The 20,332-nt window shown below is 48.8% G+C and overlaps 1 protein-coding gene across 4 annotated transcripts in view; it reads left to right on the top strand.

The window, feature by feature from the left end:
- Positions 1-20,332, top strand: part of LOC105697045 (ecdysone-induced protein 74EF) — a 182,272-nt gene that overhangs the window by 15,462 nt on the left and 146,478 nt on the right. For 2 of the 4 annotated variants that reach the window (XM_012420008.1, XM_012420004.1), the window contains exon 1: positions 6,726-8,074. The exons of 1 other annotated variant lie outside the window; for it this stretch is intronic. The gene's annotated coding sequence lies outside the window, so the exon portion shown is untranslated. Of the gene's footprint in view, positions 1-6,725; positions 8,075-20,332 lie in introns of those variants that run through there. One more of the 4 variants, XM_012420005.1, reaches the window with a different exon arrangement.

The following is a 20,332-nucleotide window of genomic DNA, read 5'->3' as shown; positions in this document are numbered from 1 at the left end:
AAAACGAGAAAAAAATCTTATCGACGCCTGCAAAAAATTTGGAAAAAAACGAGATAAAAAAATCTTATCGATGTTTGGAACGAAAATTTGAAGACGATCTTATCAGCGAATACTATAAGAATTTGGGTGAAGTCTCGGGCCCTGACCAGAATTCTCGATCGGCCGACTGCGCGTTAGGCAACGCGGTAACATTGGCCCTAATATTGGCCAATGGCCCCGCAGACTTTTCAGACTCGTGCCACTCGAAGCAACGAGTCTCGGTCTCGGTGTCGTTGACTGACACTGGCCCACTGTGCGCGTTAACGCCCGGGAGACTGGCGCGCCGAATTATGGACGCTGCCAGGGAAGGGCCGCTCGAAAAGTGAGAGTGAAGCTCGAGCAGCCGAGTCCCGAGAACGCAGTACGAGGGCAAAAACCGATTAATCGATGATATACCTAATCGCCTGGATATAGAATTTTTACGACCAGAGAATACTTTTCTACACCGGGGAAAAAGAAATTCACCCAACCGAGGAAATATTTCTTCGAACAATACCAAAGAAACGTTTAGTTAATTCAAGGAATCGACTGAAACAAAACCCAAACAAATTGTTATAATTCCGAAGTAACGTTGCACTCAATTTATTCGGATTTGTTCGAGCCAAATAATTATTCCTTGAATTAACAAGGTATTTCTTGGTACCGTTCAAAGAAATACTTCTCTGGTTCAATGACGCTTTTGTTCTCAGGGTAGGCGTGAAAAAATGGATATTACCGGGGAGGACTCGACGAGCAAGAGAAGCTGCGATACATCTTAGATATTTGTTTTTAGAAAATGAAACGTAACATCGGTTGAAGCGTGGAGCGAGTGGTCCATGATGCTTAACCGAGATTCGGGATAGTTGGGCAAAAAGATGTATGTGGCGGGACGTTCGATTTGTTTTCGGGAAGACCTCTGCTATGCGTGATAAATGGTTATGCGGTATTAAGTTCGTATCTCGCGTGATCTTCTTGTTATTGTTTTTCCGCCATGAGTGTCGTGCCGTAATGGCGGTTGTGACCGTTGGGCCGATCGCTACATCCACTCGGTTCTTTACGATGCAAATGTTCGGAACAGCGGTGCACGTCGTAAGGAACGCCGCAGCTGTGCGCGCCCTCGGAAATCGGAAATAAAGTCCGGGTCTGATAGCGCCGCAGCATCGATTGAGGTGACCGCCGATTAATGGTGCCGCTTTCATGTGCGCCGCGTGCACGCCGACGCGTGCAATATAATCGCCTTGGTCGCGGAATGCGTCACCGTCGGGAAACATAATCGCGAGGTGTACCGAGAAATTCGGCCGAAAATACGAGGACGCTGGGCGGAATTGTGGGCAAACGCCGAATATTACGATTTCGCTGGCGGAACTCGAATCGGACCTGGCACCCGGCCAGGTGAAAAACGAGAGTCCGAGGTATACCGTACGACTTTGCATAAAGCGAGAGACCCTCGAGAGAGAGACAGTGAGAGAGGGAGAGAGGCCTCGAAACAGAGGGAATCGTGAGCGAATTGCCATATTTGGGTGGAAATTCTTCGATTATCAACGAATTTCGTGTATCGATGAATATGATTCTCGTCTCATACCCTCTCGTGGCGACAAAGAGAAAAAAGTCGATTGGAACTGGAACAAAGGGACTCGTGTTTACCTGTAGCTCCTCATATTTACCACGAGTTTGATTCTCGATTATCACGTTTGACCTGAATTCCGTAACACGAGTCTCGCTCATTATACGGCAAGAAGTAAACGAGACATTCGGAAAAATCGGCTCTTGAACTTTAACCCTCTAGATACGGCTATGCGCAGAATCACGGCTAGGTGCAGAGAGAGAATTACTCCAATCGGGAATATAGCGGAGTACGGGTCGGCTACGACTAAAATTCACTAAAGCTAAAAGGTAGAAAAGTCAAAAAAAAATCGAAAAGATCGACTAAAGCTGTGAATCAAAATGTAAGCAGGTGGTTAGAGTCCTAACATATGGACGATACCTGTGAAATTTAATTATTTATAAGAAATTTTTAAAAGATGTTCTTAAATAAAATTAAAAAATAAAATTTCGCGTCAGGACGTTCCTTAGGGCCTTAGTATTCACGTGATAAAATTTTAGACAATTCGGGGAAAGGTCTCATAAACGAGACCCCTGATCCACCACTTTCATATGTCAATTCGGATGGACTTTCCATTTTTATACGGAGCATCCTTCAAGCCGCGCGGTAGGCCCCGTTCCCTCGAGGAGTGGCCAAAACCGATTCCGATGACCTAATCGCGCTCCTTGAGGGAGATGTGGAACGGGAGAAGGCAAGGTGCGCGTTCGGGCGAGATCGCGACCTCCCCGGCGCCCAGGGCCGGCCGGAGATCGGCCGACTCTCGTGTATCTCGCGTGGGCCCGGAGATCCCGATATATATGTCAGGGCGAGTCGTTCACTCGGCCGGGGCCTTGACCGCAGCTGCGCGATCGGGCCGTCTAAAACGAATATTAGAGGTCGGCTCTCTTTTTTCGGCCCGCCTTAGGAGGGTGCCCAAGGCCGGGGGGAGTACCTTCGCCGACCTAGAGGATCTCTCAAATGGCCGAGGTCGTTGCGCCCGCCCCTCCCCTCGCGCCGCGCTCGCGAATCCCCTTCCCTTTCTCCGCGGACGCGATCGCCCCCCACCGCCGGAGCGCTAGCGGCCGACCGCCCCCCACCGCGGACGGGCCCGAAATGCGAGTCGAGCGCCCGCATGCACCCTTTTACCTCCGCGCCAACCCCCTCCCCATCAAGCTCCAGCGCAGCGGCGTGAACCGGTAACCGCGATAAGGCGTTAGAAACTTTTCCGGGGCCCGCGAAGCCGCTCGAGGCCGGGCTCGGCGACCTTCGCTCGCGCGCCGGGACCTTCTCCGACTCTCCGCCATTGAAAATTCGGCCCCGCGTCTATCGTGGCCGAAGTCTGCGACCTTCGACGCCGGCCTAGGAGGCCTCGCGTTTGCCCAGATGTTCGGCTTTCTTTCCCCCCGCCGGTCGATCGGCCTTTCGAGCCTGCGCGAGGTCGACCTCGCGCCTCCGGTGTGACGACACCGCGCCGCGATCTCTCGCCGAGATGCGTCGCCAACCTTCAGGCGGAAGAGAAGGCGCCTCCGGAAGCCGAATCCGATCCAGTTTAGTTCCGACCGCTGGGACGATGGAAAAGGCGCGAAAGCGCCCACCGACGACGTTACGCGGGGAGCTGGCTGGAAAAAGAGACTTGCACTTTCGTTAGAAAGTGCACTGGGAACCGGCCGGCTGCAATTCGCGGTCGGCCGGATCGACGAGAGACGCGCGAGCGGCGAAACCGACGAACCTTTTCTACTGCGAGGCGCCTTCCTCTCGATGATAAGATGGAACCTTTGAGAGCGGGTCGCACCAACATTCTGGTTGAAATCCATGATCGAGGATCATTAATTTCTATTACTCAACGAGTGATCCGAGTTAATCGCTAGATTTTTGGTGGTTACCGTACAGAGCTTCGGTTAGACTAATTTTTGTCGGCGTAACGCGAATTTCACTAATTCGAAGTTAGTCAAAATTACGATATTTCTCTGCTAATCACAGCTGGTGTAACTGGCTATGAATCAAATGATTCGGAAATGTACATTTGTATGATACAAGTTTCTTCGGGTACGTTTTGTATTTTGTTTCTCTTATAATCGGATCAGAAGCTGATAGAAAGAGCGGCTACTCCGTATTCGAAAATCTCTGCTTCAAATTTTCAAACCTGGGAAACGGTCCGATGGGATGTTAAGATAAACAAAGAACAAACAATTGCACATTAGTAGTATAAATCCTTTTTCATTCTGAAGAGAACACCCTGCTCGGTAATAATACGCTTTAAGACAGCATTTTCTGTCGTCGCTTTCGCCGCGATTACAGAGAGCAAGATTTACGGTGAATGACCGAATTATATATTTCCTTGTCAAGGATTATTTCACGTGGACGATTAATTTGTTATCGGTTCGCTACACGCAGAAAACTTTAAGGGTTACCGTTCTCGTCCGACTAGGCGTTGACCTTTTCTACTGAACGGCTCACCCTTGGATCCACCATCTCCAGCCTAGTGAATAAAGCTGTCCCTAAAATTTAGTGTCAGACTTTTAACATCGACCGTCAGTTCTCCAACAAAGCTCATAAAGTATGTGAATTTACATGCCGCGACTACGTCGGTCACTCGCTTACGTACAAACGATCCTGGGTAACATATATTTTATGGCGACTATATCTACTCGTACACATCATATTTAGTCAAGTTGTTCTTGTTGGAGTTGTTCTTCGACTAATTCGATAAAACTGTTTCTGAAATTTAGTATCAGACTCCTTACATCGAGCATCGATTTTCCTACAAGGGTATAAAATAAACGAAATTACATGTCGTGACTACATGGTCCACGTATAAACGATCCTGAGTAACGTATACTTTATGACGACTATATCTATTCGCACACAAAATATTTAGTCAAGTTGTTCCTGTTGTTCTTCAACGTCCCTAGATAAAGCTGTTCCTACAATTTAGTATCAGACTCCTTACATCGACCGTCGATTCTCCTATAAAGTTCGTAAAATATATGGACCTACATGACGCGACTACATCGTCCACTGGTTCACCTACAAACGACCTCGAGGGAGATATAATTTATGGCGACCATATCTACCCGTATAGAAAATATTTAGTCAAGTCGTTCTTGTCTCTTACGACTTCGACCTGCACCTCCTTCCGTGTTCTGTCAGACCCGCCACGAGTCGCGAAAATGACTCAATTGCGTTACGCCAATTCGCACTTATGTCATCGTAAACCCAACGTATTCCTCTGCCCCGGTAATAAATGCAAACGTCACCCTCGTATTCAGCCATCGACAATGAAAGCACGCCTAAAGCGCAACTGCAACTCGCATTCCGCGTGCGTGCACGTCCCGTGTAATTACATATTTCGCTCATATCGAGGTCTCTCGGTGAAGTTCAGAAAGTGACCGATTTCGAAGGTTTCCTTTCGAACGTGTTACCAGACCACGTGCGATGACTTCCCCTCCTTGCCTCTCTCTCGGGCCTCTAATCGGTTAGCATGTATTTATATTATTTGCATTACACTTGGCACCGCCACTCGGCAAGATTGACGGAACGAAACGCAGGAGACGAACTACTCGTCTCAATGAGCATCTAGATTGCAGTCGAGGCCTTGAAAATGTGTTAGCTATACGTTCTAACGAAGTTTCGCCAAGCCGCTCTGCGTTTATTTTTCGCAGTTAATGGAGCAGCGCCGCGGCCTAATGCACCGATTGCAGTCCCATAATTCGGACCTCGTTAGGCCGCCGAACGCGATATGGCCAAGTTATGATCAACGAGGTTCTAACCTTACTTCCCGCTCGACTTTAGGGCCAAATCGATTGTACAGACTTAGAATGCCCGGTATATCTTGACACACGGCGCAATTACGCCGAAAACTAAATAATTACGTGCATTCCAACATCCAGGAGAAGAGTCGAAATTTTAGTCTTCCTTTGAGCCTGCATAAAGTAAGACCTATTTCGGTCCTGTTTCACTCTTTTAAGGCCTGATTTCAATCATGTACATCCTGCATTATTCGAATAAAATCCCATTTTAGGCCTACAAATAGAAAAAATGAAAATATCTGCAACTTTTATGATTCACAGTAGGATCTCAAACACATGAGGGTACATCGTGTCGAAACCCATCTAAGATCTACAATTAGAAGTCCTAAATAGGATCAAAATGTCGACTCGAGTACCTTCCTGGACATGACCACTAAATTCGGATTAACAAATTACCCCTCAATCCCAACACGTTTCATTACAAAATCTCGACCGCAATTCGTATCCCATATAATTTCACCATAATGAGACATTTACTGCGTTAAAAAGAAGTACACAATTCGGCCCCTCGAAAAATTACCCGCGACGCGATAACAACGCGACTCGCCGAAATTGGCAGACTAATTGCAGACCGATTTCGGCGTCGCCGGCGGCCAGGAGTGGAGGGTTAAAAAGGAAAACACGTCGATTAACCCCGATTGCAAGAATTCCAACATCGGATCGTCACATTAGGTGCACCCGTCGCCGGGGGCGACAAAATCCAACTCAATCGGTCCAAATAAAGTATTACCGTGGCCGAGGCATAATTTGCCGGAGCTGGAGCCAAGCGCACGTCCAGGCGGCGCTTTCTCCAAGACGGTTCCTCGGAGGGCGCTAAAGCGACGCCGGCAAACGCCCATTGGCCGTTAACCAAGCCGAGATGCGCACAGGCCGTCCCACGTTCCGTTGGGCAAAGTCGAGTCGGTGCTCTCGACTTCGATAAACGATACAACTCGGTTGATGAGATCGGCCGAGCTTCTCCGTGCGCGTGCGCGCGCGCGCCGCTCGGTGGCCGTGGCTATGGCCTTACGTCGCCCCTCCACCGCGCGGTGTCTCCCCCCCCCCTGCCCCCTTCGATCTCCCTCCCGCGCATGCGCCGCCGCGGCGCCCCGCGGCGCCCGCGAGGTCCAAATCCGCGCGGCGTGGCGCGCGTATCGCGCGCGATGACGGGGGAGAAAGAGAGAGGGAGAGGGCGCGCGAGAGAGAGCGAGAGAGAGAGGGGTGGACGCCGAGAGAGTGCGAGAGGGAGAGGGGGAAGGCCTCGAGCGCGCGAGAAGGAGGATGTCGCGAGTGTCTAACCTAGGATAGCGTGTTTAGTGGCGACTAGGCTAGGCAAACCGAGAGTTGCCGTCGACGAATGCTCAGTGTGTTTCGCGCCGCCGCAGAGACGCACACGCGGGACCGCGACTCAGACACCGGGGAAAGAGAGAGAGAGAAAAACGGCCGGCGCACCGAGGAGGCGCGGGAAATTCGAACGACCGCCACCGGTCGGAGGAGTGGAGCCCTCGAGGGACGCGACGCCGGGCAGGGCGACGCGATTAACGCAATCGGACGTAACGTCGCGATTAACATCATCGGCCGAGTCGATGTAATTAGCCTAATCGGACGCGCCGATAATAATTGACGGCGATTGGGACCGTAGGCGCAATTAATATAATCGATCGCGCGGGATCCGATTCGCGCGGTCGGACCGCGGCATGGCCAGGCGGGAGAGAGACGGAGCGAGCGGCCGCTCGGCCGAGTGAGAAGGGGGGAGAGAGCGCGCGCTGACTTTTACGTCGTCGAGAGGGATGATTTAACCGTGCCCGACGGTGATGCACCTCTGGCGAGCCGAGCGTCGTGCCGAGCACGGCTGCGCCGAGAGACCGAGAGGACGCTGAGGACCGTTGGAAATATCTCGCGCACCTAACCTCCCCGGACCGCCGGCGTTGGAGCGGCTCCGTTAACCCAGCCGGGAGAGGAGTGAAACCGGAAGTCTTCCGCCGACGAAAGTCGGCGCGCCTGGGAAAGGAAGGGGTTGCACCGCGGACGCATCGCGGAGAGGGAGGCAAGCGCGCGACAGGCCCTGCACTCGATTTTCGTCCGCGCGGATACGAGGGCACCGCGTTTTCACCGCGGAATCTACTTTCTCCCTTCGGCCCACCGAGTGACAAGGGAGAGGGAGCGAGAGGACCGATATCGCGCGTTATCTCCACCTTCTTCCGACGTTGTTTCAACGGGAAGGATCGATATACGTGTGTGTATATATTTCGTACACGTGTACGTGTTTGCGTCTCGGGCTCGTGCATACGTACTCGCGAATTCACCGGCAACGGAGGCCCAGGGACCCGGAGGCGTATGCCATTGTGCGCGTCCAAGCAAGTGACGTAAGCGGCGCTTTGGGTTTCGCAAGCGCGCCAACGACACAAAAACATTTTTTTATTCCTTCCAGGGGATTTCGACAATTGTTTGGGTATAGTTAACTTTCCGTCCGGCCACGGGCAACAAGCAGGAATTGTTTGACAATCCGTGACAGCCAGTGCAGTGAGCAGTGAGAGAAGATGAGAGAGGAGTAGTACAGTGAGTGCGCTCTTGGGACGTGCAAGTGTCCGACAACCCGTCGAGAGGAGACCGAGAGAGACGGGGAGAGGGAGAGAGAAAGACGCCGACGTGGGCCGTCCCCCTTCCGGGCCCAACGGGGCGCAAGGTAAGGGATACGCACCCTTCCCCCGTTTTCATGGGAATTTTTGTAGACCGTGGGATCGGTTGGATCGACAATCGACGAGAGTGGGCTACCCGGTATTGCGGAAATGAGGATGAATGGAGGAAGTGCAATGTTATCGCCGCCCGGAGAAACCTGCGTCGATGGACTCCGATATGTTCGACGGGATATTTGAGATTTCGCGGGGGTTTTATTTTGAAGAGCGCAATTTGCGGGTCAACGTTGTTTTTTTTTACGAAAGCGTGTTTCGTGCCCGTACCCGAAACTCCGGTGCTCCGCGAGAGAATTACGCATGTAACTTTGTGGCCGTATAAATGTTTATTTCAACCGAACCGCAAAGTGACACGAATGGAGTGGGAATGAAATCCTTGTAAAACATTCCTTCGAAATCGCTCTCTCGTCCGATCGATCGGCACGACCCGAAAATAGATCTTAGTCCTCTACCGCTAGTTTCTTAAAATCCATACTTTCCTTTTCTTTTTTTTTCATACCCTTTCAATTCAAATGAAACGTCTCCGAGGTACTCCACGGGCACTACACGAGCGTATCAATCTTAGATCGATCACCGGTCCAAATTAGTTCATGTAAATAATTAATGAAAATTACGCACGATTCCTTGCCGTTACCTGTAAACATGCCCCGTTTTGCTTCTGCAAAAAAAGTAAAATAGAAATAATCGTACAAATAAAAATTCCACTTCACCAAAGAAAGAAAGAAATGAAGATATGACAACAATGAAAATAAAAACTCCCCCTCGCCTCGCAAAAAGCAAAGGTGATATAATTGGAAAAACGCTTCACATCGCTCCCCAAGGAAAAGAGAAATGGAAATGAAATAATTGCGAAAACAAACGGTCCGCCACTTGAGCCCGACCCAAAAAGCGGGCGATACTGGAATAAGAACCAGAGATTCTTAATGAATTAATTACTCTCCTTTCGGACGAGCTCGATGGACCTTGAAGGAAGGCGGCACTTAAGGTCGGTACTCGCGGTCTTAACCGGCATCGCAGGTGCCCGTCCGGGCGCGACGCGTCGCACACGCCGCGAGTCAAGAGAGTAACGAGACGCCCCCGGCTGGAGAAGAAAGGACGCTCCGTTTATTCGCGGGAGGAAAATGGTTTAACCCTTGGCGGAGCGCGGGTCACGCCCGGCATTTATGAATGAACGGTCTGCCCATTAGAAATGCCGCGCTCCGAGCGGACCGCTTACTCGCCGTATCGACTGGCCAACTCAGGATCAAGATCGATCGCGCGGGAAAATAGATCGCCGACGAAAGGAGAGAAAGAGAGACAGAGAGGGAGGGAGGAACGATCCACGAATCGAGGTTGCAGCCGTGAACCAGATTTATGAATTTAAATATATATGGGTTGTGTGAACTGACGTAGGTATTTATAGGTGCAATTAGAAGGGAAAGCAGAGGGACTACTTTACGTGAAATAGGTCGCCAAACCCAACATGGCGATGGTCTAGGAAAGAACAAGAGAGATGGAGGGAGGAAAGCACCCGTGTTCGCTTTTTTTTTTTCTTTCTTTTCGTTACCTTCTCGGTTTTACCAAGGGAACGGTTGGGTTTGCAAGGTCCATGTTTGGACTCCGCGCAAAAGCAACTCCATCTCACGGTTTTCAGTCGCACGGTCTTAGTCGCTGACATTTGATCATTTCTGCCGGAGTATTTAAACATCCCCCCCTGTGCTTAGATTCAACCGTTGGGCACATATTTCTTCCCGGCACATCGCGTATACGAGAAAAAATGTACCCCCCCATTCGACTTCCCAGGAGTCCGTGATCGATTCTCTTTCCCGTGAGCCGAAATTGACCGAAAACGCGTCTCATTTTTTTTTCCGCCTCCTACTCCACACACCTCGCAAGTACGTTACGAGCCCGACAATCTCGTCGACAATTCCGCCGACGCCTCGCGACGCGGTTCGTGAATATTAATTTCCTCGAAATCGGGAAAATCTCCGCCCGCCGCCTCGTCCCTCGGGAATGCATATTTACGAGGCTCGGAGCGTTGCGCAAGCGAATCTCGCCAAAACATTTCTCCTTCCACCTGAGCGAATTCCCTCGAGCGGAGCTTCGCGTTCCACATCTCTCCTCCGACCGGCCAGATATTCCGAGCGAATCGAAAAACTCTAAAAGTCTCTAAAAACCTCTCTTAAAACTCAAAAAACCTCTTTAAGAAACCTCTAAAAATCCTTCTTCGCGACGCCTTCAACACCTACTCGCCGATAACTCGCGTCGTTAGCTCGAGCTCACTCGAGTAAAAGCGAGCCCCACGAGTGCACCGGCCGGTGCGCGCTTCCGCGATCCGCAGAGCGAGCGGCAACGCGGCATGTACGCGCGCGCGAATCGCACCTATAGTTTAGAAAAGTATTCTCAGTCTAGGTCAACCTTTCGGCCCTCGGATCCCCTCTCCCCCGGCCTCCTTCCGTCTCTCTCGCCGACCCGCGCGATCCTTCTCCTTCTTTCTCGCTCGCCACGGTTCGAGTCGTTTCGACCGCGCTCGCGCTAATATAGTTAAGAGGTTTATAGTTGCTCTCTCGCTCGCGCGGTCACGTGGCGGCCTTGGGCCGCCCAGGGCCGAGGGCCAAAACCGTCTAGCGCTCGTTATTGCCACGATGTAAGCCTCGATAAATATCGGGATACGAGGAGCGACGCTAGGACACCCCCGTAACCTTGCGTGTCACCGAGGCCCGCCATACGTCGCGCGGCGTGCCGACTCGTGGCAGCGTCGGGCCCCCCTCCCCCTCCCCCCATCCTCCCTACCCGCCGGTTCGATCTCAATTGCGCCGAGGTGCCTCGGGCCGCCACATCGGGCACTCGCATGTACCCGCGCGGCGTGTGCGAGAAGCTTTAGCCCCTCCTCCCTCCCGACCCTTTCCCCGGCGGAGTTTCTTGGCCTCCGGAAGCACTCACAGGGAAGGTATCCCAGGTCGATCTCTCCGATTTGATTTCTTTATAATATGCTATAGTAGACTAAACATTAAACGACACGTATTTTTTTTTTATCTGCCATTAAACGCTTTAAAGGGTGAAACCACCATCCAAGGTAAGGCATGTCAAGGGGCGATTTGGGAGTTTTACCCACAAGAACATAATATTTTTTAACCAATCCACTTGGAAATGCTTTCTCACAGCGAGAAATGAAAAATATAATTTTCTCAATAAAAAAAAAAGTAAGGGGTCTGGCCTTACTTTAGATGGTGGTTTCACCCTCTTAAAGTGTTTAATGGAAGATAAAAAAAAATACGTGTCGCTTAGTTTTTAGTCTATTATAACATATTATAGAAGAAATCAAATTGGAGAGATCGACCTGGGATACCTTCCTTGTCAGGCTCCAATAGGGAAAATGCCGAGTTCGTTTCGATCAACGAAAATGAGATTCTTCTTTGAGAACCGGTTGCCTTTGATTTCATATGATAAACGACAATGTAATTCGGTAACAAGTTGTCCTTAAAATGATGGCAATGTTTTGGGTGATTTCCGAAGATTTCCAGCTGATTTCGAACAATAATATCCATGATTTCCTGAGTCAATACCCCGTCGGTTCGTTTCTTCTAAACACCGATATAGGAAATATGTGGATAGGTGAAATTGAGATGACAAATATGTATATGTATGAGCTGTTGGGATTAATTGTTTTAGCTTACAATTAGGTCTTGCCGATATGAAGATATCGTTGCTTTGATCGATTTTGCTTCTGACTCGTAGCGAAGGTTTACGGACAGTTTCTAAAATGGACTAAGGTTCGGTTCCACATCTCGAATTAATCGGAGTTTAATTGGTTCACAGCAGACTAAAATCGCATATAAACCAGTTAAACATCGATTAATTCGAGTTGTGAAGCCGGGCCTTAGTGCTCTTGAATTCTAGACGTATAGAATGCAATTCGTGGCCACTTTGTATATAAACATGTATCCACACTGCAGAGTTAAGCGACTTTAACCCTCCTTGACCACCGTTATGTTTACTGCTTTCGTTACCCCCCTGGATACGCTTTATCCGGACTTGCCTTCTTCATTATACTTTCCTCAAAATAATTCTTATAACTCCACTGTTCATTGGACTTTGCATATTAAAACTTAATTTAATAAGAATCAAGTCTCTTGTAAAGAGCACATCGTCGCAAAATTTCTCTTGGGTCCAGAGAGACCCAGGGATGGCAACTCGTTCTTTCCAACACGTCTACTCTTCACCTTACCTATACCTACCTGGATTTAAACGATTTTCCGGAGTCGGGACGCCTCGTGAGCAAACGGATGGAACGAATCCTCCTCGTGCGAGGTGGGGGTGAAAGGAATCCGCGCTGCCTGGCAACGCAGGGGGTCAAGGGGTGTCCCGGACGTGCCGCGTCGGGCGTTATCCTCCGCGATGACACCTGTTACGTCGCGATCCCGGGGGAGCGCGTCAGGCGGGTTGGGAGGGGCGGGGCGGGGCGGGACGCGCGAGCCTCGAGGTCCCGACGGCGCGGTAAAAGTAAGTGACCTCAAAATACGTAACAGGCGCTGGACGCGTGACCTATCCCGCGCTGCTCGCCGGGTCTGTAAACCCAAATTGGGACGGGGCCTTGACTCGCGATCGTCGCCGGCGGGGCCTGCCGCCCGCTCCCTTTGGCGCGCTCCGTGTCTCTCTCAGCTACGCGGGCACTCGTCGCTCTCTCCCGAATGCGGGCGCGCTTTTTCCCCTGGGCCGCTTCTCCTCCCCCTATCCCGCTCGACCGAGAGACTCGGTCCGTCCTTCGCGCGAATCCTTCGGCGCGCTTAGATCCGAACTTGGCGCAGGGTCTGGCCCTGCGTGACGCGAGACGCCCTCGAGACCGCCGGGAATCCCGGTCACGGACCTACCAATCCCAGGCGCGCGTGACGGCCCGCAGGGCGCCCCTTGGTCCTGATTGGTCCCCGCCTTGGAGAAGAATCCACCGGAGGATTCGACGGGACACGTGGCCCGGGTTATTCTTGATCCACGAAAAATCAGGAGTTGTCGCCCGGTGGGTACACGCCGGCTCCCGGTTAACGCTAGGAAACGGGTCGCGGCTTAATATAGAACGGCGTAGTTTAGGTTTTTGCAACGCTTGTTAATAAGCCCCAGCGGCCACATGGGTGGTGGAAACGGAACGGCGAGGAATCGGGGGGTTGGAATCGAAATGTATTTCGGTTACGAGGGGGAATACCGTTCTTGCGTGAAGTCGCACGGTGGAAAGAGTTTCTAGAGAGAATTCCTGTTAGCTGGGGCCACGCCGGGAGAGGTACTTCTAATTACGCGCCGAGTAGGCTTTAATGCCAGTGCGAACCTCGCGGCCCTATCAAACGGAGATGGAAAAGCATGGCCGACCGAAAAAAGTGTTTCCGCGTTCCGCCGGCACTCTTGGATGATAAAGACCATTATTGATCGTACTCTCCCTCCCGGTGCATAATGTGTGCACGCATAGTTGCATAATCCGAGTGATGATACATGGATTTCCTCGAACTTTATCTCTTTACTGTACGGCCCTATGTACCGTTACTCCGGAAAATTCAAAGTCGTCGGTCTTTGAACAAGATTCTCGACATTTTTTGTTTGCCTCCTGGTATACACATTCGCCAGATAATTGCACACTTAACAAAAAAAACCGTACAAGTTGGGGACTAATGTGTACCGTTTGGAGAAACAACGATTCGGTCTTGTTTAAAAAAACTTGTGATTACCGAGATAGGGTCACGGTTTCCTTTTGTTAAGCTGAACGATACATCTGATTATCCAATTTGTATAGATTTTAGTCGTCGCAATTGTTTTGGCGAGCAATGTACGTTGCGAGAATATATCTCCGCTTTGTGGCAAACATTCATCAACTTATGCGATGTAGCCAGTGCCGTAACCAGCTCTTCAAGGACCCTATTCCTCGACTTAATTAAAAATGTTGATATAGCATGCCATATCCCTTTCATAATTTATTTTCACTTACAAGAGGGGGCACCCTAGAGACGGGTTCAAACATGCGCATGTGCACGCTCTGAACACCCATTAACCCAATCCAACACTTTTCGGTACATTAAATCTTGTATAGATCAACATACAATGTGGATGCATTTGCCAAACCACTAATGTTTGAACCGCGCATAACTTAATTTGGTTGCGACATATACATTTTATCGTTCTCGAAAATTTCCATGCATCAGAACGGAAATTTTCTAGAACGATAAAATGTATATGTCGCAGCCAAATTATAAAATCCGTCGTTTTATAAAACGCGACCACATGGTAAAATCTTCGTTCATTCAGCTTCATTTTACAACCCGGCTAGTCATTTTATAAACCGACCAGGCGTTTTCTAAAACAACCAAGACCCGCCGTATAGTCAAGCGCATTAAATTATGGCCTATTTTACGTTCCGGCTAAATCATTTGAGTCATTCTACAAAAAGCGTTTTTTTTCAATAACCTAACCTAAGCTGCCTACTTACATAGAACAAAGTACATTTTCATCTATATATTTGTTCTATTTATGTATGTTGTGTAAATTACGTAAAAAAAATTTAAAAATGCTGTCCTAAACATTTCACCGTGTTCTTTTCCAATTTTCTGATTTAAGCATTACTCATAAGATTACTGAAATGACTTTAATCGTAATATAAAACAGGCGGTAAAACGAATTTGACAATGCGGTGATGTGCTGTTGGTCGATTTATAAAATGACTAGCCGGATCGCAAAATAAAGCTAAGTTAAGAAAAATTTAACCATCTAGTCGCCTTTTATAAAATGACTAGGCGATTTATAAAATGCCGAATTTTACAAGGTGGCTATGGACGTATACACGCAAACCATGAGATAGCTTATGATGACATCGTATATGCAAAATGTTCACGGTTAATCCCGCTTTTGGATTTGGGGGACGTTGACGGGTGACGGAGCGCGTCGTCACGTGACGCGCGCCCGCGACTCGCGACGCTGCGCGGTCGCTGCCGCGTTGGCAGGCGGGCGCGCGGGCGCACGCGACGTCACTCGCAGCGCAATAGGCGGAAGGCTGCGAGCGTGGAAGGCCACTGCACCAATGCTACGTATACCCGGTTCGCGATAACTGCGCGCGCACCTCCGACCGTCGTGCGCTCGCATCAATTGCGAGACTCCCCTGTCGCGCGAGATCCAGGAAATGTCGGCGATCGGGCGCTTGGTTCACTTGGACCACGTGACGCGCAAATTTACCAAAATTCGACGCAAGATGCCCGACAGGTAACAGGTCAGCGCGTAGGCGCAAACGCGCACTTTTAGGCTCAAAAATAAAACTGTGGCTTAAATTGCCCAAGCTCTGCTTTTTCATGAATCTGAATGGAGGATTTCTTAAAAAGAAAAATGAAAAACAACAGATACAGATCTTTTTATTGTATAATCTGAAATTGTTACTTATTATATATAATATATATTATATATTATATAAGTATAAATTATGTATTATATTACATAGTATATATAATAAGTATATATACATATATATCTAAACGTGAAAATATTTATAAACCTTTTCTCCAAACTGAGTACACCGAGTAATTTGAAACTTTAACATGTGATTATGGAGATCCTAATTAAGGTCTTGAAACTCGCGGAATGTCATTTTTCGAAAAAAAAAAAAATGTATTTATCCCAGACAGGAAGCAAAAGAAGAAATATTTTTTTTGAAAAATGAAATTTCATGAGTTTCAGGACCCCCATAATCGCATGTTAAAGTTTCAAATTATTTGGTATATCCAATTTGGAGAAAAGCTTTATAAATATTTTCACGTTTAGATATATATATATAGAATGACCCTTTCATATGAACTTAAATCACCATGAGCGATTTTAATGAATTTTGTAAATTGATTGGTGTTTAACCCATAGCGCTCCGTTGACTCCGTTACGGAGACATTCGTTATAACGTTCCGAAACTTGCGGAGCGCTAAGGGTTAATAGTAGTTTGTGGAACGACGACCTGCTTTGTCAGTGGTATCAGATAAATGAAGAGTACGAGGTAGACTTTCGTGATCCTTGTACCAGTTGTTTCTTCTCGGATTCGGTTCCGCGTGTTCGTTCGCTTTCCGGTATCCTATATAAAGTCCGTTCTTGAGATTTTCAAGTAGACGTTTATAATGGCATTGTGCGCTTTGATTTCTTTGGTCGAGTGCACTTTATGCAGATGGGGTAATTTTTTTCCATTTTCTTTAAGGCGTGTAATTGCGGCTCGGCATCGCCACGGCTAGGCGGTGTTAACTGACCGGTACGTCGTCACGATGGGAGCGATTCCGGTCCTCTTCGCGGAAAGCCTTTTTCTCTAGGCCGCTTTCACTCTCCAGTCGCTAGATCGTCCTGTCCGTGGAATCGAGTCGACCCGGAAGCTACGTGACTTTTAAGGACGAGATCGATTCTAAACGCGTCACGTTTACCCAGAAACATCCCCGGACTGCATGGCAGGCCCTAGGGAGGAAAGGAACCGATCGCCATTTTCCGGAATCCGGATTTCTGCCGAAGGCTGTCCTTTATTGCTTTACCATCCCCGCAATTACCGATCTCGCGTGTCACGTTCTAGCTCGGTTACAGCGCGTTTATGAGAGCAACTTGGCGAGGGCTCGACAAGAAAAGAAAAAAACGAACCGCCATGATCGACCGAAACGCGATTTCTGATTTTCCTCATATTTTTTCTTCACTAGCTACGATGGAGGAATGAAACTTCCGTCTCAGGAAAGCCGACGAAAACTCGTGAAATCCGTCGAGATTTGAATTACTACTTTTCGAGCAAATTTCTTCTCGAAAACCCCGTCTTAGTCATCTAAGAGCTCCAGTAACCGACACTTCAACCTGACAGTCTGCAATTTAGCATGGATTAATATTTAATCGCCTTCAAGGAAAGAGAGTTGCCACAGCATGTAGTACTTATAATTTCAGGGTCGATCTGGACATTGTCAGGCCCCGGAGCTAGCTTGACATTGGGGCCACCTCGGTTTTGCCTGGGACGCTAAAAGAGCCTCGCAAAAAGGTTACTTAGTGACGGAAATAGCGCAGTATAGCCGTTCAACAATGCGTCGTGGTAAAATATGAAATATTTTGCCTAGTCTAAAAATTCGAAAAGTGCCGAGAAATGCGAATGGATGGAAAACATCGGTGTCGCCAATTACTGTCCGAAAATGAGACTAAGGTGAGGCGTGGCAAAAAATTATAAATCAAAGTGAAAGTTCACATTTTCGACGGTACACGATTCACCCTAATCGGTCTGATCACTTTGCAAAATTCGTTATTAAATCTTACAATTTATATCCTGGAAGACGTATGACGATTTTCGAATTTTCCAATGTTTTCAGGTCCTCTTTTCGCCGGTGGGGCGTTCCGGGCGTTCGGTCTTTTCCGCGACTCGCGCGAGCGACCCGAAAGGACACGAAAGGAGGCGAGAGAGATACGCGTAGAGCAGCGAGACGGGGATCTTTGCCTTGCCCGGGGCACGAACGAAGGCCCTTCTTTCCTCTCGAAGGCCCCACATGACTCAACCTTATTATTATTGCTAGGCCGTGCACACCGAGGCAACCGGCGCGCGCCTCTCGCCCGTCTCGTCCCTCTCTCTCTCTCTCTCTCCCTCGCCTTCGCTCCATTGACGATCAGCTGACTCGCGATCTCTGTCGCGCGCGTGCCGACCTACGCACCGGCATCGAGGAGCCGCCGTTAGTAGAATTTCAAACTATGTGTGGGTCTCGACTAGGAAGTGGAGATCACGAGCTAGCACACTTCGACCATTCCCAACTCCTCAGGGACTTTTAAGAGGTTGTTCCTGACGCATCGCTCGGGACACCCCATGAGTCGCCTAAGGGATGAGATTCAAAGAACCCGTCGAACCTCGACCCCGTTGCCGAAGAGCGGTGCACGTGAATTCGTCACTAATTGTCGCTAACAGAATTTCAAAGTATGTGTGGGTCTCTAGGGAATCAAGATCATGAGCTAATGCACTTCGACCATTCCCAACTCCTTAGGGACGATTAAAAGTTTGTTACCGATGCTTTACCCCGGACCCCCCGAGACACCCTATGAGTCGTCTAAGGAACGAAACTCGAAGAGGACATTGAACCTCGACCGTGCTTTTGAAGAAGAACGGTGCACGTGAATTCGTCACGTGAACTCGTTGCTAACTATCGCTAGTAAACTTTTAGACTATACATGGGTCTCGAATGGGAAGCGGAGTTTATGAGACAACACTTTTCGATCATTCCCAACTCCTCAGGGACGTTTAAGGTGATACGAAAGAGGCATCTAAGAGATCCATCACTTATGAAACTAAATATGAGAGCTCTAAAGAAGATCCCGATAATCATCAAATTTCATTTTTCTTCCATTTCTTTATAAGCATTTAAACATTTGCTTAGAATACTGAAACTTTATGGTTGTCAGGACCTCCCTTACAGCCTCCGTATTCACGTGGTAAAATTATAAGCGATTCGGTACACCCAATTAGAAAAAAAACTTATGTAACCCTGCGGACTTTGGTTGGTCCCTCGAATGCCACATTCGTATTACCTTATGAAATTACGAACGCATCACCCCAGATCACCCGAAACACCCCACGAGTCGAGTGAGAGGGTCAAAACTCAAAGAACGTGTCGATCCTCTCGCTGCAATCGCGTTTTCAGAGATAAGTGGTTTACACTTACTCGTCAGGAAAACGCAGGACGAAAAACGTGGAAAAACGTTTCCCGTTGTCCCTGCACCCACGACAGTAAATTTTACGAGATGACTCGTTAACCGAGCTCATAGCGTTTCTCCTAATGAATAACACCGAGATCCTCATAGGGATTAGCAACACCGGATGAGGCTTCTGTCGCGGTGCTTCTGCTTTTATTACCTGGCTTTCCCCATACACCCCGTGTAATTCCGCATTCCTCCCGCAAATACATCTCGTGCAAAACGTACCCTTTAGAACCATTCCAAATGCACAGGATTACGTACGACAATTCAGGTCGGTAGGGAGCGAAAAACAGGAGCAGAGTACCGAGGACATCGTGACTCCGAGTCGTCTACACGGTGCACGGCACACAGGAGAATTTCTACTCCGTTATCCCCGTCTACTATTAGCCCTGTGTTTACGTACAGTCGAGACAGAACGCACCTTCCTCGTCGCTTTTCTCCCTTCCCCACCCTCTGCACGCTCTCTCGCTCGGTCACACAACTGGCCAACAGGAAAACACACGGACACGCGATCTACGCACACATAGAGCTCATGGAAATTCGCCACGTGATTCCCGGTACCGTTTCCCGTTTCCTGCTTCACCTGCGGCTGGACAGAATTTCCCTGCGACCTTAACCATCGACATGACCTAACCTCTCGTTTGATCATCGAAGCGGCATCTTCGAGCCCCCGATCTTCTGTCGCCGATGCCTGTACCGGATAGCCTATATGTACCTAAATCTTACGAGTCGACCGACCTCGGTTTCTACGATCGTCATTACGCCTCCCAAGGTGCGAACGCTCGTCGGCCCTGACTACGCGACGAGTATCTTCGAGAAAACCCTGTACACTGCTCGTAATTGCAAATACAGCATACACAGCGCAAGAATTCTTCTCTCGAGGTTTCTCGCTTGAATCGTCGCGGATGCATCGCATCCTCGCTTTATATCGCATCCTTAGGTCGTTGTCGCAGAATTTTCGCGCCCAAAGTCGACATCCTCTCTGTACTTTCAGAGGTAACGAAAACACGTCCTCGCTAATGAATATTAAAAAAAAAAATCCTGTACATCGCTCGTGCTTACAAATACAATACGCACCGTGCAATAATTCTTTTCTCGAGTTTCCTCGCTCGAATCGTCGCGGATGCATCGCATCCTCGCTTTATATCGCATCCTTAGGTCGTTGTCGCAGAATTTTCGCGCCCAAAGTCGTCATCTTCTCTGTACTTTCAGAGGTAACGAAAACACGTCCTCGCTAATGAATATTAAAAAAAAAAATCCTGTACATCGCTCGTGCTTACAAATACTGTGCACATCGTGCAATCATTCTTTACTCACATCGTATCCTCGCTTTATAACGCATCCTTAAGTTGTTATCGCAGAATTTTCACTCCTAACCCCGATGTCCTCGGTGTAGCTACTTTCAGAAGTTACAAAAACGCGCCCTCGCCAATAAATATCTTTAAAAAATCGTATGCATCACTCGTAATTGCAAAAACAGTATAGGGTGAAGTTGGGTAAATTGTACCGGGTTTACAAAAATGCCAATAGAAATGTTTTTGGTAAGATGTTTTAGTAAACGAATTCATATT

The sequence above is a fragment of the Orussus abietinus genome, unplaced genomic scaffold (assembly GCF_000612105.2).
Source record: "Orussus abietinus isolate OABI.00-Male unplaced genomic scaffold, Oabi_2.0 scaffold153, whole genome shotgun sequence".
NCBI lineage: Eukaryota > Metazoa > Arthropoda > Insecta > Hymenoptera > Orussidae > Orussus > Orussus abietinus.
The sequence above is the reverse complement of the archived record's forward strand: the minus strand, read 5'-3'. Positions and strand labels throughout refer to the sequence as shown.